Source organism: Hakea prostrata, chromosome 9 (genome assembly GCF_041222555.1).
Source record: "Hakea prostrata isolate BN-2017 chromosome 9, UWA_Hpros_2, whole genome shotgun sequence".
Taxonomy (NCBI): Eukaryota; Viridiplantae; Streptophyta; class Magnoliopsida; order Proteales; family Proteaceae; genus Hakea; species Hakea prostrata.
The window spans coordinates 62,340,899-62,366,474 of NC_142608.1; the positions used below are offsets into that span (position 1 = coordinate 62,340,899).

The window sequence follows — 25,576 nt, forward strand, 5'->3', positions numbered from 1 at the left end:
GTACCCAACACTTAAGTGGGTGAAGGGAGAATCTTCTTCCTACACCTAGTCGGAAACTACCCACCACCGTTGGAAATCACCACACCTCTTCTCCCTGTCGGTGACCATTGCCCCCACCTTCCCCCTTCCTCCTGCTGGAAATCACCCACCATCATCATCTTTCATCCTCTAATGGTAGCAGAGGAAAACCCTAACCTAATCTCATGTTCTCTTACATTTTCAAAGTGGAGCAAACTGCAGAAATTGTTGTACGTAGGAATTAAAGCAAAAGGTGGAATCAAACCCTAGCAACACCTGAGGATCAAAATATTTCAGGTACCATCCCTCTCTGTTAAGTCAACGTCTTCAATTCTCTGATTGCTCCCATAACTAATTATAAAGTTGTTTAGGCATTCTAAAATATCCGAGGAGAATGAGAGATGAGAGTTCATGTTTTTTTGAGGCATCTAAAGTGAAGTTTTTTAAGAGAGAGAGTAAAAGAGTCAATAGAGAGTAACTACAGAGAAAAGATAGATATTTTTCCTTTTCTTTTCTATATATCTTCTTGGCATTACTTAGTAATCTTAGAGAATGTACGTACGTATCAAAATGCAAGAACTCACCCGATCTAAAATTCAAGAAGGTGGAAGTGGGTAGGTGTTGGCCATCAGGAGTGGGCTCTTGGAGGCTTCACAACATGGGCTAGGCTACCTTCAGGTGGAATCCGATTCCCAGTCAGTGATACAAGTTATCTTGCAACAGGAACTTCCCATCCCCTTTAGTCTCTCAAATGTTTTGTCAGACGTAAAGCATTAAGACTATTAAGTAATGTTGAAGACCGGAAGAAATCCCAGCCTGTGTTTGAAGGACACAACACAAGTTTTCTTTATATTAATAAATTTTCAAATATAGAACAAATTAAATTTTTTTATTGTGGGAATACTATTGGAAAATAAAGGATCTCACCAAATCTACCCTATAGAAGGAAGCCTCAAATATCTACTTTCTACTAAATTTGTGTTACAATACTCTGTCTCGAATTGGAGCATAGATATTTATTATGCCCAAGTTGGCAATGATATTGATGCGTCCAAAATCTACTCAACCCTTAGGTCACTGAAGAATGACCTGCAAAACAATCGTCAGATGTGGCCCGACCATGGGGGTCGGGAGTCCACCTCCGATGGCTAAGTCAGTTGCTGAACTGATCACAAAGGTTTTGCTTGAGTACAGAGCAGAAGTATGAATACGAATATTGGGAATACGATTCAGTTACCTTTCTTGTACGTAGGTCATGTCTTATATAGTGTTTACCTTCTAATTTCCTTCGTTGGATTTATTTGAGCCTTCTTCGGATTACCGTCTGATCTTAACGATTAGATCCGTTAGAGATAGATCAGTTCGTTGATGAGATAATGGATAACTTCTTCTGCTAGCAAGATCATAGCGCAGCAGTTATCCGAGTAAGCACGATCATTTGTTCCCGTAAGTGTCGTTAACCATCTCTTTGACAATTCGTCCACTCCGAGAATTGCGGATTCGGGCGTACTTGTTGACTGAGTCAGGTTTCTTCCTCAGCAAGTTACCTTCAAACTCGGCCCGTTCAAATGCGGGTCGGTTCATTTCTTCCCGACCGGGGTCGAGGGTCAAACCATGGGCGGACCCGATTCGACTATGATTTTTCCCGTATCACGAGCCCCCCCAGGCCAAGCGTTCGGGTAACTCCGAAGGCCTGGTTTGAACTGGACCCGACTATCAAATGAGGATTTTGAATGATCAAATATCGAATCACATTTAATGTTGCTGCCTCGCTTTTTCTCGAGTTTCGTGAACGTCTTCCTCTTTCCAAGTGGTGACGACACGTGTCTGCTGCAACCGAAATCATCATTGCTTATGAAATCGAAACGACAGTTTCTCAAAATGTCTGTACTGATTCGATTTGTTCAAACTTTTTCGAAACGTCTCCCGATCACAATCGTCGATTATAAATTATCCTAGCCGTACATGTTCTTGATGGTTTGCGTGCTTAAAAGTTGTTCATTGTCTTCGCCTTTTTCATTCTCTTTGTCTGGGGTTTGAAACTTCGTCGTCTTCCTTGTGCCCCAATAGTCTTCTCGCTTTCACGCTCCCTGCTTTGGTGAACAAGTAAGTTCATTGACTCTTTTGTATCCTTTATTTGTCTTGCTCATTCCTTTTGCTTTCGTCTCCAGTTTCTTCTCTATCGAAAACCAGAATCATATTTCCCTAGTGATGAGAAGTGTTAGGACTTCTGATGAAGGTCCTTCTGAACATAGCGCCGGTAAGGGCGACTCAGGCGGTGAGGCTTCTGTCTCTGTCCCCGTCGAACAGTCAGATAGTGACAAGCGAACTTTGACCGCCATTTGGGGTGAGTTCAAAGAAGTGAGTCAAAAGAAGAAAGTAGAGAAAGATATTGTAATTCCATCCTTGACTCTTGATTCTGGACCGTCTAGAGCTCCTAAGACGGCTGCCAAGGCCTCTCGACAATTTAAGCAACCTAGCAAACCCAAGGAGGAACCTGTTGAAAAATAAAACTCGGTGTAATCAGGAGCACGAGACAACAGTATGACAGCTGAAGCTTCTAGGCACGTTACTATGTCGTTGTCCTTAAGACGTAATTCGCCCCTCACGGAAGGTGCTATGAGGTACCAGCGAACCGTCTCCCAGGATACAAAGAAGCCCAAACTCAAGGTTGTTTCCCGAGTTTTGCAAAGCACAGACAAAACTCAGAATAGAGAAAACTTCGGATTTTCTTATCTATTGCTGTTGAGAAACTAGAGGGAATTTATAGGCATTGAGGTGCCTCTACTGAACAGTTCATGACTCTGTTCGTATGGGTGCACCTCTCTGTAGGGATACAAATGCCAACGTTCAGATCTGAGCCGTTGGATCGTTCGGCCGCACGATCTAACGGTCCAGATTGAACCATCAAGATGACATTTATGGATCTACTTCGATTGCCCTAGATCTGGCGTTGATCAAAATAGATGGTTCAGATCTGATCTCGCTCGAAGCGTGCGCCAAAAACACCTAAACAGCCCACTGCCCACGCCGCGCGTGCGGCAGCGCGCTCGGACGGTACACCGTCCTTGCTCGTACACTACACACGCATTGGCATGTCTTTTGATATTAAATCAAAGTTAATAGGCAGTACCTATTAATTAACTTGGATTCCGACATCTCGGTTTCCAATGTGGGACTATCTAACACACTTTCCTAAAATAAACAAAGGAAAGTTTCCGCACTTATAAATCCAATTTCAAATAATAAACGTTTATTATTTTATTATATTAAAAATAATACAACAGAACCTGGCTCCGTTCCTTCCACCCTCACCGAAGTTCAACTCCCTTCGGCAGTTGAACGTTTTGAAAAAGTGGTTGAAACCAACACCTCTTTGTCCAACTAAGAGGGGTGGTAAGTGATATTTACCCTTTTTTTTTTGTACAACCGAATGTCCACGTTTAATCAAATAACAATGAGAGACAGCGTGATGAATTGGTGTTGTATTCAAAAGATGTCCAATTACAAACCTTTAGAGTGTGTATTATGAATTTGACCATATATATATATATATAATAAGTACTTGTATGAGGATTGATGTTGCATTCAAAAGAAGCCCAAAATGTAATTGACTATTCCAGTATATTGGATGGCCGTATATTTTGGGTTCAAATATAGTATAATGATTATCTCTCTTAAGTTGCAATAATATTTTCTTTTCTTTTTTGGTGCAAAGGGGCTTTATTAAGCCGGGGATGGGGATATTAATGTGCCTCAGCGAGAGTCGAACCCACGACTTTTTCACTAAGAGGTGTTGGTTTCAATCACTAGACCAACTCTGTGTTGGCAATATTTTCTTTTAGTAGGTGGTCCAAATTAGATTGCACTTGAAATTAGATCAATATTCTTAACAAAAAAAAAAAAAAAAAAAAAGAAGGGGAAAATAACATCAATATTCAAGGTAATTGTAAGCGAGTACTTTTTCATTGTTAAGAAAGAAAAATGAGTTATTTATATTTGAATCATTATCATTGTGGATGTAGTTATAGTACATTGGTGGTAACCCTATAAGTAGAGGTAGTAAGTCCAATAAGGTCTTGAGTTCAAACTTCCGTTCCTCCACACCTTGCCCCCACAAAAAAATAAAAAGTTAGATTGTTGCCATTCCTCATTACAATTCTCGACCTTTCAAGACCTAACAATCTGGTCAGCTCCATCTATGATTCTCAATATATTGTTGAAAAGAAGGGAGAAACCTTTGAGATGTTTTGAGAACCCCCCCCAAAAAAAAAAAAAGAAGTCAAATTGCGGAGCTAATTTTGTGTATTTAGAATTAATCAGTATTGCTGACTATTGTTTAATTATTTTGAATTGGATTATGGCTTTTATTAACATTTTTCTTTTCTCTCCACCATACCAATTACTAGTTTTTTTTCTGTCATACAAATATGTAGCAAATCTCAGAGAACGATTGAGGATTAGGTTTTCCCAGAGCTGTATACAACAACACATCTAGGTATTTGTCCAAAATCGAGGGATTCAAATTTATAAATTATTAAACCTTTGAACGTAAATCTAAAATTATCTATTTTACATATATATCTCACTCTTTTGGTTTCCACTGTTTAGATCAAATTGTGATTACATGATTCAAATTTAATGGTAGAATAGATGCAAGAGTATTTTGGTCATAAAAAAGTGATAATTTGTTCTTAATCAATCGTTTTGGATACCACAAGGGTTGCGGATGCAAAGTGTCATTTATTTGAACTAAAAATGACTTGGACCAAACCCCCCGGGGGTCTAAATGAAGATTATCCTTCTTTAATACTTTGGAGACAACAATATAAAATTAAATCCAAAATTTGTATAGATTCATTAAAAACACCCTAAGTAATGACAATACAAGGTCATGAAGCGTAACTTCTTTGGGAACCATTGAAGACATAACACAACAGAATCTTCTCTTTAGTTGCCGACGAAGAATGAAACAAAATCTCTTGTTGCCACAAGGATCTTCTCCTCCAATATCCTTATTCACTGGCTCAATGGAACTATATATTCGCTACTTCGTGTACGAGATATTTGTTTTCATGTACCATGGGCTGGCCATGTGTGAAGGTGGGAAATAGGGGACTGTAGGAGTGAAGAGGATATGGACTCTTAAGATATATGTATCACGTATCGTATCCGTCAGATGATTCTAAGAGATGTAATAAACTAGTCAACATATTTTGGTGAAATCTACCAATGCTTGTCCTTAGAAAAAAGACGCACATATCTTATCAATTGTATTCAATGAGAGTATGTGTTAGCTATTATTATATCATGGGAGAATGTCCTAAATGGACTGATTTTGAAGAAGCTTTACCTGATCAGATGTTTTTTAAAAGTTATATCCAAATGGATTCTATTTTTGAAAAGAATTACCAGATTCTCAAATTTTGTGAGAATCTTTTCTGCTCAATCAATATTCTACTATAAACTACCCAAATTACCCTCAAGTAAGAAATGACATTTGATAACAATTATATCAAATTATATCATTTATTAGTCAACCCCATAGTATAAACTCCCAAATTCAATGAAATAAAATAAATAAAAAGAAACAGAAAAAAAAAAATGAAAGAGTAGTTAGTGAGAAATTAATATGAACAAAATTTAAGAGTAGATTATGAAAAAAAAATAATTACTGAAAAATCTCAAACTTGAAGTTGTCTAACTATTTTAGGAATTGAATTAAAAAAATAAAATAAGTAAAAATTACTTTGAGGATAATTTAGGCTGTCCATAGTAGAATATTAGTTGGGCGGAAAATTTTATCACAAAGTTTAAGATTTAGTAATTTCTTTTTAAAATAGAATCTATTTGAATAAAAAAAAATTTAAAGCCTTCTTATTTAGTAAATCTTTTTCAAAACCACATCTAGAAAATTTCATAGGGAGATAGTTTATGCCATGCTTGTTGGCTCCTTTTTCTATTTAAGTGATGGAAGCATGCATGTAAAGATTTCCTGATTAAAAACATTGAAGTATGTTGCAACATGCAACATGCTCCAAAAGCATGCTTGTTGGCTCCTTTTTAGCTTAAATGATGGAGGCAGGCATGTAAAGACTGATTAAAAATATCGAGGTGTGTGGCAACATGCTCCACCCACTTTGTGATGCTAAAAAAAATAATAAGAACGTTGGGAAGTGATATGGTCGACCTGAAATAGACTGATGATAAGCATGCATTTATCATTATTTATTTGATTTAATTTCTCATACTTAGTTAATTAAAAGAGAGCTAATTAATTATTTTTCTTTATTTTTTATGAAAAATGTGATTTTGGTTATTAGAGATAATATGGAGTAAAGTTGGCAAATATATTAGATATTGGTGGATTTTAAATCATGGCATTCAATCTTGCTGCCCAATAAATCATGAAAAGTGAGATCTTAGCCAAATTGGAAACAAGCGGAGGTCTAAGGAACAAAATTGGTAATAAATCTGAAAATCGGGTAAATAGACATACTTTCAATATTTTGGGCATATCTCTGTTGTATGAGCTCGGATTGCAGTGATTCAAGATGCTATAGAACGATATTGAAAATATCTACAATTTTCTAGTTTTGAGTTTTTTCAAAATTAGAACTAATAAAGATCGAATTGACGGGTAAAGAGAGGGGATTCATTGTGTGCAGGAGACATAAAAGGGAAGCCAGCCTCAGAGAAGAGGGGAGACGGCGAACACGGATCTTGGCTCTTATCTCTCTCATTGCTCAAGAAGAAGACCACATCTCTCTCTCTCTCTCTCTCTCTCTCTCTCTCTCTCTCTCTCTCTCTCTCTCTCTCTCTCTCTCTCTCTCTCTCTCTCTCTCTCTCTATGTTTCATGTTTATTTGTCTTATGAACTTTGTGATAATGAGTAGTTAGTTCTTCTTCTTTGGGATGTAGATGAACCATGTTTATTTCATTAATTTGATTGTTCTATATCTTCTAGTTGATTGTGTTTGAGTTTGGGCAAAGCTATTCTATAGCTCAACAAACTAAGCGTGCCAAGCTTCGGTGAAGGACGATAGTTTTGCGAAGATAAGGCATATCTAGGAAGACCATCCCTAATTTGCTTTGAAGTGTAGAGTTATATCGGTTAGGGAAAAGCATTGGGGATTCGAAATCCCAAAGATCTTCAGGTATTCATAGTTAAAGTTTTTGCATTAATTAATAACTGACCAAGGTCGACCATGAATGAACCAGACTGGTTAAAACCTAGTCGAACATGGGTGAACCAAGTAACATGAAGTACGCATTAAGTAACGTACATTGGAAGAATTAAAACCAACTCTCCCTTAACTTTCGAATAAGATTTTGGTGTAACATGGAGTTGGGATTAGTCATAGAGTTTTGGTCCAACTCAATCACCATTATATCAAGGATGTCCTAAATCTGATGATCAACACTTGTTTGATCACACTATCAAGGTAACTTCCTAAAACCTATATAAACCTAGCACTCAGCCATAATTATGCACTCGCTGAGTACTCCACCTAGCATTCAAAGCTCTACAACTTGTGTTCTACTTCTAAGCTTGTGTGCATTCACTAACTTGTTCGTCGGAGGCATTCCTCAACCAATCTAGTTGAGCACGTTTTTGCAAGCCAGTTCGCTTGCACTGATCAACAAGAGTTTTGAGCAAAAATTTTTGGCATCGTCTGTGGAAACTTAATCAAGAAGCCATGGTGGTACTCAGACTCATATCGTAAGCAGGAAGTCAATTGAATGATCTTGAAGGACCACAGAACCAACCCGTGGATCCATATCTAGTTGTCGAGTAGACTCTTTCGAGCAATGATGCCCTTGCTGGTCCATCCAACCAGTTTGTGACGATCAATCAATTTAATGAAATGAATTAGAATTGGCATCCGTCAACAAGTAATTCCACAAGGTCAAAGCCAACAGGGAAACCCTTGCTTCCTAATGGAAGGCAGGATAATAGAGCATCGAAGCAACGAGATGGTCGAGCACCTTTGCTCAATCAAGCTGTACAACATCTCAAAGAAATCTTACAAAAGAAAAGGAAAGGTTGGTGATCCAACCCAACCAGCACGTGGGACAATGCCCATACATACTGAGGACCCTCCCCCCAAAGGAAGTAAATATTGAAGATCATGAAAGTAGTCATCCTTTGGCCGACCACCGTGAAGGAATGGGCGACCATGATGTTCTGGGTAGAGAAGCTGCTTATGTGATAAGCGGTTTGAGGAACTAGATGAAAAACTGAAAAAGTTGAAAGATGCAGGAAAGGATGACCTATATTCAGCGTTAAAAGATGACCTATTTGTTCAAGCTATCTCAAAAGAAAAGATTGTAAAGGACTTCAAGTTCCCTACCTTTACCATGTTTGACGAGACTAAGTGTCCTAAATAGCATATCATGCACTACAAATCAATGATGTCCTCATACAAGCATAGTCAAGTAGCTTTGTGCCGAATCATTCCAGCTTCACTAACTGGGGCAACATCCCAATGGTTTTTAGGGTTGAAGGACAGATCTCAGATTTTGACCAGCTCGGTCAAGTGTTTCTATCGCGCTTCCAAAGCGGGTAAAAACAAATAAGAGAGAAGGCATCCTATTCTTAGTTTGGTGAGGTTGATCAGAATCAATCGAAGACTTCCTCCAGAGATTCAACGACCTGACCATTCAAATTGAAAATCTGGATAAGAAGTTAGCTAATAGCTTTCCAAGGAATTACTCATGATCGCTTGCTCGAGAATCTCAGGCAAGACATGCCCTAGACTTATGTAGACTTGCTCGACCGCTGCCACAACTAGGCATTGATATTTGAAATGATCGAATCTAGAAGGAAAGACCATGCACAAAGACAAAAGCTAATAAAGGCGAGCCTCAGCAGAATAAGAGTTTGGCTAGAACTGGTAAGCCAGAGCCTCAAAAGGAATCTCCGGAAGGAGCATTCACTCCTATAAACACAAGCCAATCATAAATCCTAATGGAGATCAAGAGTCAAGGCCTTCTCGAATGGCTAAGCAGACTTTAATCTACACCAGAAGAGAGAGACAAAAGTAAGCATGGTGACTTTCATGAAGATCATGGCCATTGAACTAGCAATTGCAGGCAATTGAGGCAGAGATCAAGAAACTTATCTCGCAAGGACATCTAAATAAGTATCTCCAAACAAAATAAGAAGTAGTTCGGTCCCCTAACAATAGATAAAAAAACAGTGAGGTCAAACAGTGGAGAAAGACACCGAAGTCCTAGAAGAGGTCAACCAAGGTCTAGAAGCTGAGTCAATCAAAGTTTATCATACCCATTAATTTTTCAACAAACTGGGAAGCCCATAAATAATCGTCCAACAGGTTGCTCTTGGAGCATATCACTTGCATGATCCAGAGACTAGACAAGAGATACTCGGTCATGGAATTCGAGCAATCTCAAAAAATACTATCAGTAATGCATTTCAATTTATACTTCAGTTCTTTCCTTAAACAATTTTGATTCAATATCAGTAGAGGGTTTAGCCCTGATTTTGTTTTGACAATTAGAAACAAAAGCATTAATGCAAATCTTTTGCTTTTTGAGCAATTTATACTCTTGCTTTTTGAGCAATTCCTTATAGCTTCTGGGAAAGTTACCCAGAATCCTATATATATATCCAAGTTACCTGCTCGGGGGAAAAAGCTGAGTTATATGCCTGAAACGAACAGGAAAAACCATGCCAACTTGGGAACATAATTTTTTGATCGACCAGGAAGGTGGTCGAGAAAGCAAGTACAACTAAAGGAACTTCTCTAACAAGGTTGCAAAAAAAGTGAATATTGTGCTCGACCAAGGTCAAGGTCTATTAAGGAATTTTACAATTAAATAAAGTATGGTCGACCAAGGGCAAGATCGATCAATAAAAATAGCTCATCCAACAGAAGCATTAGCATAAATCTTTTGCTTTTTGAGAAATTTAAACTTTTGCTTTTTTTGACCAATTTAATCTTTCGCTTTTTGAGCCAATTTTGGATTCGCTTTAGCATCGATGCAATTTTTTTCTTTTTGAGCAAGTCTTTTCAAGATAGTTTGGGCACCGGAATGCTACTCAACCATAACAATGATTATGCTCGACCAGCACTGGAATGATTCTGCTCGACCAAAGCAATGACTCTGCTTAACCCAAACAGCAATTCGCTAATTAGCATCAAGTGATCCACTTATTAGCATGAATTCAAATTTCGCTTTTTGAGCAAGTCAAGTAATCAGTCACTGCTTAGCATTAACATCAAATTTTGCTTTCTGAGGATTACTTTATAAAGATGAGAGAATTCTTCATTCTTGGAATTCAATAAAACATATAGGAAAGATATCTTGAGTCGCTAAAATTTTGAGTTACCATGCTCAGCCGCAAGAGAATAACGAAGAAGGTAAAAAATACCAAGTCAACTTGGAACGAAAGAAGTGTTAGACCAAAACCACTTTTTTAGAACAATTGATCAGGCACTGGAATGATTTTGCTCGACCAAAACAATGACTGCAGACATACTTTTCCTCTGGTTCGAGCACTAGAGTGATTCTGCTCGACCAGAACAATGGTTATTCTGCTCTATCAGAACAATAGTTCAAGCACTAAAAGGGTATAACAAAGTTCAAAACACATAATACTGGTTCGAGAAAAAGAGAGTTTCAAATGGCAGAAAAAATGCCTCGAGCAACAATGTTTCGAATAGCATAGATGATCCTTGAACTCCAGATGTTCCAAACTGAAATTCAGAAGCTCTGAACATTGGTTCAAGCACTAAAAGGATCGAACAAAATTCAAAACCCACCAACAAGGCACAAATGCTATAGGTTGGTAAAAATTCACACATTGGAGATATCTTGCATTGACAAAAATGAAAATTGAAGGGTGGTTCCTAGAAAGATTAAACTTCAAAACGACGCTCTTGTGCACACTGGGTTTCCAAACACGTGAAGGAAAAATGGAGGCAGAAGAAAAAATAAGAGGGGTTTTAAACCCGTCAAATGCTCATCTGACGGATTAGGTAAAATCCTTTGGATGACCCTGATTAGATGTGTCACATCCACCCAGCCGGTATCCATTCACCCGAATACCCGGGGGAGTGATCCACAACCCAACAAATCAGGTCTCAGACAATCGCCAACCATTCCACAAAATAGCCCAATCATGAGCAAGAATAAATCAATGTTATAAATATTAATAAAGAATATATCAAGTAACAAGGATCTCAAAGGGATCTCAAAACCAAATAAGAGTGCAGAAGTGATGACAAAACTAAAGTAATCAACTAGAAAGGATAAAGTAAAGTATATAAAACTCCTAAGGGTTACATCAAGTACGTATCCTTAATTAAAATATAATTTTAAAACTCAAAAATCTCCGTGTTATGAACGGTATAAATCAACTCATGAGTCAAACTAATTCTAGGACGCGCAGTCGAGACACGAACATTCTTCACTATGAAAGTCATAGTCCCCAAAATCTTGTACACCGTACGGATCGGTCACCAGTGTCTTGTATTCTTGAATTTTTGTGCCATCTGGATCTGCAACAAACTCTAAAACAACAAATTCCCCGAAGGGTGAGCTCAAAAGAACTCAACAAGGAGTTCACAAACAAATAACCAATATCACAGTCTAAATCAATACATCATATAGTGCATCATGATATGAAATGGAATGCAACAATGCAACTATACTCTAATGGATGCTAGTCTTTATATGGTAGACACGCATTAAGGTAGAACACCAGCCTCCTCTAAGTAGGTCTTGTCACTTTGATCTCTCACGGGTTGATTATCGGTCTTGAGATTCCGAGTAAGGGCTTAAGGCATCCCTCTCGGACTATCACCATGGCGGGGTTTAGGTCAGCACTCTCTCACCACACCATTAGTATGAGTATTGGCGTGTGTCAAGGTCATACCTAGCCTAATGTAAGTCAACTACTCAGTCACATCATCCTAAGTTCAAATACCTCCCTCATGCATCTCACACTCTTGGCTTAGTATCCTCCCCTACTAGAGTCAACGTATTTTATAGCTCCAACAAACTCGGACTACGCCTTCCCTTAATCCAATTGGTCATCCACATATAATGGACAAGAAGCTCTCATGTCCACTCACGGGTTGGCTACCGGTCTTGAGCACCCATGAGTCCAAATCTATTATATGCAACCCTACCAATCAATGGCCCCCACAATGTGGTTGTGTCCTCTCACGGGTTGGTTACCGGTCTTGAGCGCCCAACATCCCACACTACTCCCACAGGTCACTTGGCATCAATACCCATGCCGATAGGGTGTGATATGACGGGGTACCTAACCAAACTCCACTAGACTTCCTAGGTCATGGTATCTAGTAATCATGAAAAGTGCTGGGGGCATCAGAGGATTGTGTCCCATACCACCTCCGCTAATGTCCCAAGCCATAAACACCCAAATAAGTATTCCCCAATCCACAATCACACATACATTCACTTTCCACAAATTAGTAAAAAGATTCAATCACATTCCCAATTCATCAATCAATTTAAGTCCACAATGTCACATGTTGATCCATTCATCAGTATCAATAACAAACGACTTAAATTCTGTAATTTCAAAATCATAAACATCATTCCTAAATTCGAAAACAACAGCATTATATACAAGTTTCATCTCAACTAAGAAAGTAACAATAGTTATCTGCAAGTGAACGTCCTCACCTTGCTTATGATTTGCAACTTGAAAAGTAAGTGATATTAACACGTTGGTTCAAAGTTAGAAATAACCCTAGAGGTCTAATATTGAAAAGAGAAACAAAAGACCAACACTGCATGAAGTGGTTGCCCCAGAGTAGGGTTGGTCATCCAGGCGACCAGGCCAATCAACCAGCCTACGAGTACGGATAGAATTGACTCGGATCATCAGAAGGCTTCCGATTGAGTTCTAAACTACTCCAAAAGTACTTGAAAAATTCTGAAATAATACTAGAACATGATCTATCATAGTTTAGACATCAAATAAAGCAAAAGGAATGAAAACCTAACGAATCCATATTAGGTCTTCTCCGAAATCGTTTTGGAAGATTCACAAATAAGTCAGAGTGAATGGAATTCACTCTAGAGTAAAGAGGGTAGAAGAATTAGGTTGGTACAATTACTAAAAGCCTTCAAATATGTTTAGACAGTAGGATAAATCAATCTTAGAAGAGAATTAAAACGAAGAAGATGAATATTAACCTTTAAAAAAAGTAAATCCCTGTTCAGAAACTTTGTCGAATGCTTTCCACACTGTTTTTCACCTTTGCAGAGTGTTCACTGACGAGCTCTGATGTTCACTGACGACCTCAGATCATAATGGCACATTTTAGAACTAAAACACATTAAAAAGGGGCTTCAAAAATCAAATTTCCAAAATTGCCCTTTTCACCCAAAACCGGGCTGGTCTCCTGGGGAGACTAGGGCAATCAACCAACCCATGGAACTTTTGTTCCAGGAGCAAAATCAAGGGCTTGAAAGCCTATGCTCTGCCCCAGTTCCTATTATATACTATATAAGGGTCTTACCTGATTTTCAAGACCTTTTTTCTCGATACCCATCACACAGTGATAACAAAGCATTGGGACCAAGTGAACTAGGGGACTAGTGATATGGTCGACCCCGGACAAGAGCATAAGAAAGTATTAGAAGGTGACAACTTGGAATGAGAGCTCAGAAGCTCGACCAGTTCAATGATTCTGCTCGACCACGACCACGACCACGACCAGCTCAACCAGAACAATAGCTCAAGCACTACGAAAATTCAGATCTGACGAACAAAACACTGGCTCAAGCAGAACAACGCTTCAGGTAGCAGAAATGATGTAAGTTTGCATGCTCAATGATCTTTTCCCCATCAATGTGCTGCCCTCATTGTTCGAGGCAATTCTCGAACAGATAAACCACTGTTCAGATTCAGCTGACCATCATTGCTTTGTTCAAGCAAGAACATGGTCTCCAAGGCTAGATTTGTAGTCCCTTGGTCTGAGCATTGAAGCTTCCCGACCAAGTGACTAGGGGGCTACTAATATGGTCAACCTGAAATAGATGGACTTGGGTCGACCATGAATGAACCTGACCAACTAGGGTCGACCATGAATTTACCAGACCAATCAGAACCTGGTCGAATATGGGAGAACCAAGTAACCTGACATATGCATTAAGTACCATACACTAGAAGAATTGAAACGAACTCTCACTTAACTTCCAAATAAGATTTTTTGTCTAACATGGAGTTGGGATTAGTTATAGAATTCTGGTCGAACTCAATCACCATTATATCAGGGATGACCTAAATTTGACGATCAGCAGTTATCAAATCATACTGTCAAGGTAACTTCCTAAGACCTACACAAACCTAACACTCGGCCATAATTAGGTATGCATTGCCTGAGTACTCCACCTAGCATTCAAAGCTCTACTACTTATGTTCTTCTTTTAAGGCTATGTGCATTCACTAACTTTCTTGTCAGAGGCATTCCTCAACCAACCAAGTCGAGCACCTTTTTTCCTAGTCAGCTCACTTGCACTGATGAACAGGATTTTGGAGCAATAGGAGCACCATAATATTCATCTGAATGGTTTTACATAGCTTTAATTTCTTTGGATGCCAACTATTCATCCGATCTTAATCTTCCAATTATTCAGATCTTTTGACCAAAACGAAAAAAAATGATTTAGATCCATAACTTAATTAGCGAGTTTTTAGTAGTTTTATTTATTCTTAACGCAAGGTCATAACTTAGCACGTCTTTACTCAATTAGTATTGAATGTTTATCAAGCAATCAATTTCACATATTCGCTACTTCATGTGTCAGAAATTTCTTTTCGTGTACCATAGGCAGGACACTTGTGAGGGGGGAGGGGGGATGACTTGTAGAGGTGAAGAGGATATGGACTCTTAAGACATAGGTATCAAGTATCGTATCCGTCGGATGATTTTAGGAGATGTATCGTACTAGTGAATACATTTTGGTGCAATCCGTTAATAGCTGTCCCTAGGAAAAAATGAAAAATATCAATAATATCATATTCAATATGAATATATAACAGCTAGTATCATGTTGTATAGTGAGATATTCCTTTTTCATTTTTTATGGGACATGGTGACATAGTTTAAACCACGGTCGTTGGCTCTCTTTTATGTTAAAACAGATGGAGGCTGGCATATATAGACCCCCCTTAGATCAAGAATATAGAGAAGTGCTGTAACATTCTCCACCAAAAGATCGAGAAACATATATTTAAATTCACAAATAAAAAGAATGTTGAGACCCATAACCTGATTAGTGAGTTTTTGCTTAGCACGTCTTCTTTTTTTTTTCATGTCTAGCTGTTTAAGCTGTTGGAAGCGTCCAAGTGGTTAATATTCTCTTGCAAGTTGCGATACATTTATTCTAATTGTTTAAAATATAATTATAAGAAACTCGTAAGAAAATAATTAATTAAAAGTTAATAAATAAAAAATACAGAGGATTCTTTTGATCAAAGAGCATTGGAGTTTGCCCAACTGACTTTGCTTGCTCGTCGAGAAATATAAGTAAACAAATATATATATAAATAAAAAATGTGATTAAGTAATCAGAATATTGGGAACTCCTAGGAAAACTAAGCACGGATGCATCATGCATGCGAGTTGCTCTACTTTGCTTGAAGATTTATGATTACTGGCCATTCACTTGCATTTTCCTTTTCAGAGGTTCAGATCTGAAGTTTACAGAGTTCTTACCAGTTTTCCTATTGTCAATCAAGCAATCAGTTTCATAATGGCTTCATCTTCTCAACAAACCTCTTCTTCTGATTTCAGTTATGAAGTGTTCTTGAGCTTTCATGGCAACGATGTTCGTACTGGTTTTGCCGATCACCTCTATCATGCTTTAGATAGCAAAGGAATTCGAACATTTAGGGATGCTGAAGAATTGGAGCCGGGAAAAGAGATTGCTTCGAATTTACTTGCGGCAATCCGGCAATCAATGATCTCTATTCCCATTTTCTCAATGAACTATGGGTGTAGCAAATGGTGCCTTAATGAGCTTAAGGAGATATCTAACTGTAAAAGAACAAGGAACCAGTTCGTATTGCCCATTTTCTACAAAATTGAACCAACGAACGTGCGAAACCAGACTGGGGAATATGCAAAGGCCTTCAATGAGGAACACCCAAACAAATTCAACCAAGAAATAGTGCAAGAGTGGCGAGATATTCTGCAAGAAATAGGCAAATTGGATGGACGGCATTTAAAGGAAGGCTCGTAAGTGCAATACTTCCATTTTGTTAAATTCTATACATTTCTCCCATATGAATTCATAATAAGGTTGGTCAAAATTAACAGACATGGGATTTGGATTGATGAATGAAGAATATTCAGGGTTTAGAGTCACCCAAGAAAGAATTTTAGGGCTAAGAGACAAAAATATGTGAAATATTGTTTATAATTTTCTTTACCCTATTTGCTATTCTTTTTGCTCTTTGTGAAGAATTTTGATGAAAAAATAATACCAAGATTGAATGACATAATGGAATTTGCATAATATACATCAATTCACATAATTCACTTCTGATTTCTTTTATATTGAATACTTCTTTTCATTATTTTCCTTATAAAGGTTATTCACCACCCTATGTATTTATCATGGTATTGTTTGAATTATACAGGCATGAAGGGGCTTTAGTAAAAGAAATTGTTACAATAGTTTCAAATGAATTGAACAAGAGACTTGTGCATCTTGCTGACGACCTAGTTGGAATCAAATCTCATATAAAAAAAGTGGTGGAATTATTAGAGATTACATCTGAGGTCACAAAAATTGTGGGGATCTATGGTTTCGGCGGCATTGGGAAGACAACCATTGCTAGGGCTGTCCGGAAGAAGGTCCTTAATAAATTTGAAGAACACGCATTCATTGAAGATGTTCGAGACAATGCTAAAATTGGGATTCCCCATCTACAAAACAAGCTTATCACAGCCATCTCAAAAGATGGGGGTCCAAATATTATTGATGTGGATAGTGGAATTAATGTGATCCAGCAAAGATTATGTAGAAAGAAAGTTCTGCTCATTCTTGATGATGTGGATAAAGATAGTCCCATAGAAAAATTAATTGGAGATGGTGGATGGTTTGGTACTGGAAGCAAGATCATTATCACTAGTAGGGATAAAGATATTTTAACTTCCCGAAAAGCTGAGATTTATGAGCCCGATGTAATGAATTTTGATGATTCTCTCAAACTTTTTTGCCGTTATGCATTTAAAAGGGACCAGCCACTAGGAGATTATTTGAATCTTTCAAAAGCAATGGTAGAAATTATTGGAGGGCTTCCCTTAGCTCTTAAAGTTATAGGTTCATCTTTATTCTTAAAGAATAAATTAGTATGGGAAGACACGTTGAAGGAGTTGCAAAAGTTTCCCAACAGTAATGTTATAAAAAGATTGGAAGTAAGTTACGATGGATTAGAAAATCTAGATGAGCAACAAATGTTTCTTGATACTGCATGTTTCTTTATCGGCATGAAAATAAACGTTGTGAGTTACATATGGGAAAGTTGTGGTTTTTCCCCTCATAAAGGACTTGATAGTCTTTGTGCAAAGTCTTTGATAACGATTGATGAAAATGATGAACTGAGGATGCATGATGTGCTCCGAGATCTTGGAAGATGCATTGTTCATCGAGAGAGTACAAAGCCGGAGGAACGTAGTCGAATATGGTCTAAAGAGGAAGTCTTGGATGTAATTGTCGGACAGAAGGTATGTATTCAATGTAAATTGTTATCTTTGTGATGATTATGCAAATCAATTATTTGAGGGCTTTACTAATTTTGGGGGTGGGGCTTTTTAGAATAATTTAACTTTAACATTTAAATTGAAAGTCATTTCTTTTGCAGGGAACAAACAAGTGTTTAGGACTCACTATTGACTTCAAATGTGAATCACATGATGAATGTTCGATCATTAAGGGCCTTGATGCAATGGCTGAATTAAGATTACTCAAACTTGGTGGTACACAAATCCTGGGTAAGTGTAGAAATTCCTTTTCAGAATTGGGATGGCTTAGTTGGAAAGGATGCGCTGACAACTCTTCTTCAAAACTAAGACAACTTAGTTGGAGAGGATTTTTTATACGATTTGCATTAAGAAACTTTTGTCCAAAAAAACTAGTTGTTCTTGATCTATCATACAGTCAGATCACTGAGGGTTGGATTGGTTGGGAATATATCAAGGTTTCTCTCTCCCACTCTTTTCTATTTAATTTTTTGAATTTTCAAGCAAGCATTTAAAGAAAAAGCAATTTTGAATTTTCCTTCTTTCAATTACTATTTTGCAGATGGCAAAAAAACTGAAAGTTCTAAAACTCGAGTCTTGCAGCATGCTATGTGGCACTCCTGACTTCTCAGGAAATCCACTTTTGGAGGTATTGAGTCTGGCAGATTGTTCTCACTTGGTTAGGGTTGACCCATCTATTGGTCATCTCAAGAACTTGGTCGTTTTAGATATGAAGCGCTGTAGAGAAGTGGTGGATCTCCCATTCTGTTTGTTGACATCTCTTGAGACACTCAATCTATTTGGGTGTTGCTCTTTGAACATGGTATCAGATAATTTGGATCAAATGACATCCTTGACAACGTTGGACATAAGTTGCAACTGCAAGGTCCTAAGTCTTCCATCAAGCTTGACTAGAGTTAGTTTTTGTGATTGTAGTTCGCTTCAAGATATTCCTAATCTTCCCCCAGGTTTGACCACCCTAAAATTCAGTGGGTGCGGCTCATTTAAGAACATAATGTTAGATTCCCTCTCAAGTTTGACCACCCTAGAATTCAAGGTGTGCAACTCACTTCAAAACATAATGTTAGATTCCCTCTCAAGTTTGACCACCCTAGAATTCAAGGTGTGCGACTCACTTCAAAACATAATGTTAGATTCCCTCTCAAGTTTGACCACCTTAGAATTTAGGGTGTGCAACTCACTTCAAAACACAATGTTAGGTTCCCTTTCAAGTTTGACCACCCTAAAATTCAGTGGATGCAAGTCACTTCAAAACACAACGTTAGATTCCCTTTCAAGTTTGACCACCCTAGAATTCAGTGAGTGCCCCTCACTTGAAAACATAATGTTAGGTTCCCTTTCAAGTTTGACCAGATTGTCAGTTGGACGTTGCTATTCAGTTAGACACATATCGGATCTTCCGTCAAGTTTGAGAAGCCTAAATGTTTTCCTTTGCCCTTCATTGGTAAAGCTATCGATTGCATCAGGAGGACGCTTGAGAAATCTAGAGACATTAAAGCTTGTTTTAGTTGCAGCAACTTGGAAGAGATCGAAGGTGCCGACGAAGAATTGGAGTCTTTGGAGCAGTTTGAAATTTACGACTGTGCATCATTGAAAAAGTTACCGAAATTGAGTTCTTCCAAAAAACTACTGTGCATAAACATCTCTACTACTGACATCTCAAGTTTTGAAGGTGAAGGGATGGATTCTCTTGAGGAGTTGAAGATAGAGTATTGCAAATTGCTCAAGAAAATGCCATACATGAGGGACTCGAAACGGCTAAGGGAGCTACACATTGAGTTCTGCCAAGAATTAACCGAGATTGAGCGCCTTGAGGGCTATGACTCTTTACAAAAATTATACATTGAGGCCCCATCATTGAGAATGTTACCGGATGATATCTCAACTTTGAAGAACCTGAGGAATTTAGATATCTTTAATTGTTGCTCGATGGAAATATTACCCGATCTTTCTAACTTAAAAGAGCTGAGGGAATTGCAAATTTATAGGTGCGACAAGTTATCGGAGATTCGAGGGCTTGACAGATTGGAATCCTTGCAAGCACTAGATCTGAGATTTTGCAAGAATTTGGAAATATTACCGGATCTTTCCAACTTGAAAAAGTTTTGGTATTTAGAAATCGAGGGATTTCACGAGTTATCCCAAATTCTTGGACTCCACACGTTAGGGTCCTTGCAACGATTGGTAATAAATTACTGCACCAATCTAGTCCAGATTCACGATCTAGCCCGATTGAGAAGCTTAAAGAATCTGCGCATTGATGGATGTTTCTCCTTGGAAACATTACCGGATCTTTCAAACTTGAAGGAGTTGCGGACTATATGGATTATAGCATGTCACAAGTTACCTAAAATTCCTGGCCTCGACGGATTGAAGTGCTTGGAAGATTTTGAAATAAGTTATTGTGACAATCTAATTGAGATTGATGGTCTTGAAAGATTAAAAAGCTTAAAAACTCTACGCATTAAGCGGTGCCACTCCTTGAAAAGCTTACCAAAAAGCTTGAAGAACTTGAAGACGGTATCTATTGAAGGATGCAAGCATCTACCCAATATGCATCCACCCAATATTGGACGTCCAGGGAAGGTAAAATAACAGTTCGTCTGTTATTCTTTGTTTTGGGCAATCAATTTGCATTGTATTCCTTTTGATTTTTGGTAAGGATTTGCCTTATATCAGGCACGTACATGTTTTTCAAAAGAAAAACTCCCCATTTATAGATTAAGTTTGTAGGCTCCTCCAGTTTCCATGTATAAAAATATTTTTAAAAAAAGGGGGGAAAATGAAAATTTTCAATGGCTAAAAAAGATGGGGCGCCACCCTAGTTCATGCTTATACTAGAATGAATGAGGAGTATTAGAACAAGGCAAAATGGTTTTATGACAAATCTACTACATAAATTGGAGTTTTGTGAAGACAACATGAAATTTCAGCAAGGTGATACTAATAAGTTTTGCATGGCTTTATTCCACTTAGAATCTTGCATCTCACACTATAGTTCATTGACAGGAAATGAAGGAACAGAAATATTTGAAATGAAAAGTCTCCAAACTGTCTTGATGTTGGTGAAGCTGCAAATGATGACAACTCTGGTTTCCATGAATCCTATAATGTAAATGGGCATCTTCCAGACTTCTCGAGTTATACAATTCTAATCAAGGTTATTCCCTCTAGTCCTAATTTTTTATATATAAGGTTAGGATGCTCCCATGAAATCTCATGACATATAAATTGTGCAGGGGAAGAAATGAGGGAACAGAAATAACGTACTCATTGGTGATGATCAATGTGAGGAACGACAGATCGAAATGCATAAGGTTGTTCTAGTTAATTTTAGGCTACATCTTGGGGATGTTTCTTCTATTCATTAGTTGCCAGTTGTGAAGTGTGAGAAGTTTGTTCACATCCTTTCCATGGAGGATACAATTGAGGAGTAACTTGGGAACCTGTTTGATTTGTACATGAAGTTTAAATGCTTTACAATGCTTTTGTATAGTTTGATTCCTTTATCTCCACATTTTCTTATGTTAACATTTGAAGTTTAAATGCTTTACAATACTTTTGTATAGTTTAATTCCTTTATCACTGTAACATTTTTATATAGGTGGCACTGTAAATCACTAGTGTTTCTTTTTGTTTGATCAGCATATATACTGGAGTTGTATTGATCTGTGAGGAAGGGGATCTATTGCTTGTTACAGAGGTCTATGAAGTGTTCAATTCAAGGTAATTTTGGCAAAACCCTGTTAGATTATATGATGTAGTTGCACTCCTACATAAATAAATCATCCCCTTTTTTTTTTGGGGGTTGGGGGGGGGGGGGAGGACCTATCAAACAAGAGCATGAAAAGTGACATGGGCATGATATCAATTCAATGTAATTCAGTCTGATCTTTTATTATTGTTGGGAGCTTTTATTTCATCATGGGATTAGTTTTATGTACCACATAACCCAGATGCCAAAATCTGAGTAACTTCTTTGAAGACTATCCATTATTGGGTGTTGGGAGTGAGTTTGCCAGTAAGCCATAACTGAGGCTTCTGAGATTCAGTTGGAACTAGCCTTGAAAAAGCAAGCAACTGAGTTTTACAGTCTCTAGGAAAGGTATTGATGCATATACAGCAACTCAATCTGGTAGTTGGGTAGGAAAAACTAGATAAAATAAATGACTCATTGTAATGAGAATGAAGTGTGTTTAAGCCAGACTAGTCAGCAGTTTGGTCTTCTCAGCTGACCCAATATATCCTTTCTGTATCCTTGATTTTACTCCACCAAAATTGCCTTTTAAGGTGATTCATCTCACTAGCATCACATCCTTATCTGGGCGTGGAACTCAGCACATGTTAGAAAAAGGAGCTAATACTGTATGACCATTCAAGCTACAGGACCTTTTAGTTTTAATGGCAGTTGTACTGTGAAACACTTCTAGATTCTTTACTAATCACAGTGAAAAGCAGTCAATACATTGAAATTCATTGTGAGTTACAATAACCCAACTTGTGAGGAGGAGTAATCTATTCCTTGTTAGGGAGGTATATGAAGTGTTAACTTCCAAGTAATTGAGACAGAACCTGCTGAATATTGTGTTGCTGCACTAAACACAGAAATCTTCTGTGAGAGGGAACCTATCAAACAATAGAACAAAGAGTTACTAAATGAGGTTAGCCTTTCTCCAAATTTGAGTTGTTTCTTAACCCTTTTTTGTGACTCTATATAAAGATCACAGTTTAATTTTTTTACTTCTTTATTTTTTTTAAATCAAGCTTGTTCCTATGTATTTGTTTAAAGTTGAAGTGAAGATTGTTATTAGTGATGCACCTAATCTTCCAAAAAATTTAACTATTGGTTTCAAGTTTTCTTGTCTTTCTGTCTAGCATTTATGTGTGTTTGTCATACAGTGTTTTGAATTTTGAATCATATTTTGAAAACCAAACCATTCATCAGGCCTGTTTAGTTTAAGTGAAATTACACCAAAACCTTGTGCCTTCTGTTAAATAAACATTTTCCCCAATAATTTCGACATTGTACCTTGAGTAAATACCCAGAATTCTACAAACAGAGTAGGTGAGTGGTGCTTCAGTTCAATTAAAATTGTTGAGGGTACCAAAGTAAAAATGGAATAGATTCTGGAGACCCTATCTAATAAGTAAAGTAGTATTTTGATTGAGTCAAGTATGAACCTGGTTTTAGCATGATTTATAACGCTATGGATGATGGATTATATTCAAATGGATTTGATTAAATGACCAAAGTGATATCACTTGCTTCTGTTATGCTCCTTATTATGTACTGTAACTACTTTTTTGTTATTAGTTGGATGATCTATTGTGAGATTTTTTCTCTTTCTTTTTTTTCTTTTTCGATGTTGGCTTTCTACAATAATTGGGAATTGAGGATGATTCAACAAATTGTGATTTTCCTGTAGGTATTGGGAGGAACTCCAACTAGAGGCACCTATGCTCAATTGTTTAGAATTGAAGTTCCAGTGATTAACAGGTAATCTCATCACCTCCATGTGAATTGTTAAATAATAAGCTCTCAATTCATTTCACTAGTTAAACATGTTCTGTTCTTGACCCTCTACATTGTCGCTTTCACTTTTCCCCTTCAGTGTCCCTGAAATCACTCCTTATCTGCTGGTGTATATACAGGTCTTCAGGCACACAGCAGACTTACCTGGAAGGGAAGCCACAATCAAACTTCAATACCAATTGCACTTTCTCCATAAATGATCTAATATTTGAACTGTTTGCAATGAGCCACTGCCACATGAGGAGATGACAACAGGCAAGGCTGCATTGTGGCATCATCTTTCATTTACAAGGAGAGAATGAGTGAGGAATCATTCTTGAATTCTTGAGCTGATAACTGATCCGGGCCAATTCAGAGCAAGTAAGAAATCATCTTCAAGTTTATGAGCATCACTTTCCTTTATCATACAGTTCGACCCTGGCCAGAAGCTGCTCAAATATGTGGGTATCTTGTGGATGGGGATCTCGTGAATGAGCTTTCTCCACGTCAAAATACTGGCTCTCAAACAAATATATTTCCAGCCAGGACAGTTTTTCCTCTCATTGAAAGAACAGATTTGTTCCTTTCTTCCTAAATGTGTACATAGAGAATCCAAAAACAATGTGTGCCATAACCTCTGGATAAGCTTTTTGAAGTTCTGATGTCCATTTCCTCTCGAACTCCCTGCATTGAAATGCTGTTTCTGTCTGGCATTTGTAGAAAAAAAGATGCTAGACACTTGCATATGACCAATATGGATTGAGTAGAAATTAGTTTGTGCCATCAAATCTTTGAAACAATAAGCAATGGACTTCCCTTTAAATTTGTACATCATCCAGCCACTGTAATATATATGGAGTTGAGCCCCAGCAATGAAGACTCAGCTATAATATATGGAGTTGAGTCTGAGCAATGAAGATGAGCTGAGTTACTAAACAACTGTAACTACTAGTTGTTTATACCAGAATTCTCATATTGAAATCAAGATCGATTTTGCTTACCATCTTCATAGTCAAGAGTTTTTTACAGGTGACCCCCTAACCCTATAGGCACTCCACTTTAGTGCCAAAAGTTACTAGTGTTCCACTTCAAAAATTACAAGTTACCCACAGTTTGGGTTTGATTTTGTTGAGTCATTAATATTTTGAATGTGAAATGACCATAATGCCTTTCGGTGTAGTGAATTGACCGAGTTACCCTCCCGTACCCAACGCTTAGGTGGGTGAAGGGAGAATCTTCTTCCTACACCTAGTCGGAAACTACCCACCACCGATGGAAACCACCACACCTCCTCTCCCTGTCGGTGACTACTGCCGCCTTCCCCCTTCCTCCTACCGGAAATCACCCACCATCATCATCTTTCATCCTCTAAAGGTAGTAGAGGAAAACCCTAACCTAATCTCATGTTCTCTTTCATTTTCAAAGTGGAGAAAAATGCAGAAATTGTTGTAGGAATTAAAGCAGAAGGTGGAATCAAACCCTAGCAAGATCTGAGGATCAAAAAAATTCAAGTACCATCCCTCTCTGTTAAGTCAACGTTTTTAATTCTCTAATTGTTCCTATAGGTAAAACTCTATATATCTCTATTTGATAATAGAAGGAGAAAGATCCTTACCTAGATTCGCTTTTCCAAAATAGAATTATCGCGGCAGAAGTTGATTTGGATCCACGTCCGAGTTTTCACCAATTTGATTCCACAATCTCTAGGAAAGGGAATAAATTCCACAACCCAAATGCCGTGTGGATGGATGGTATAAGATTGAGATCCAAAGCAAGGAGAAGAAGATCCTCGAACACTTCTCCTTTCTACGTTTCTTGGAGAGGGGGAGAGAGGGGAGAGGGGAGGGGGGGGGGGGGGGGGGAGGGGGGGGGAGAGAGAGAGACACAGAGAGAGAGCCGCCTTTCTTAGAAAACTCATGTATCCGTAATGTGATCTTGCTAGTGATGCGATGGTTACCAAAATATATAACCCTATATTTTGTAACTGCCCAAAACTTGAATTTTCAATTTTGTCCTTGGGCATATAATTATATTAATAATTAATAAACCTCAACAATTCCCATAACTAATTATAAAATTGTTTAGGCGTTTTAAAATATCGAAGGATAATGAGAGATAAGAGTTCACCCTTTTTTAGACTCCATATGGAAATTTTTTAAGAGGACAGTAAAAGAGTGAATAGAGGGTAAGTAAGGCTACCTTCTCCCAGTCAGTGATCCAACTTATCTTGCAACAGGAACTTAATTTCCATCCCCTTTAGTCTCTCA

The 25,576-nt window shown here is 37.8% G+C and overlaps 1 long non-coding RNA gene and 1 pseudogene across 3 annotated transcripts; both read left to right on the plus strand.

Annotated features, from left to right (window-relative positions):
* The first annotated feature begins 2,229 nt into the window (after positions 1 to 2,229).
* On the plus strand, positions 2,230 to 20,392 carry LOC149006051 (TMV resistance protein N-like; annotated as a pseudogene). Its single transcript, XR_016169968.1, has 5 exons — positions 2,230 to 2,517; positions 15,714 to 16,267; positions 16,672 to 17,761; positions 17,899 to 18,028; positions 18,997 to 20,392. The product of XR_016169968.1 is annotated as a TMV resistance protein N-like (transcript).
* An 819-nt stretch (positions 20,393 to 21,211) lies between these two features.
* On the plus strand, positions 21,212 to 24,139 carry LOC149006052 (uncharacterized). 2 transcript variants are annotated; one of them, XR_016175634.1, is made up of 3 exons: positions 21,212 to 21,523; positions 23,224 to 23,294; positions 23,450 to 24,139. It is a non-coding gene; the product is annotated as an uncharacterized LOC149006052 (long non-coding RNA). The 2 variants fall into 2 exon arrangements; XR_016175633.1 differs by lacking the exon at positions 21,212 to 21,523 and adding an exon at positions 22,297 to 22,458.
* Positions 24,140 to 25,576: the final 1,437 nt, after the last annotated feature.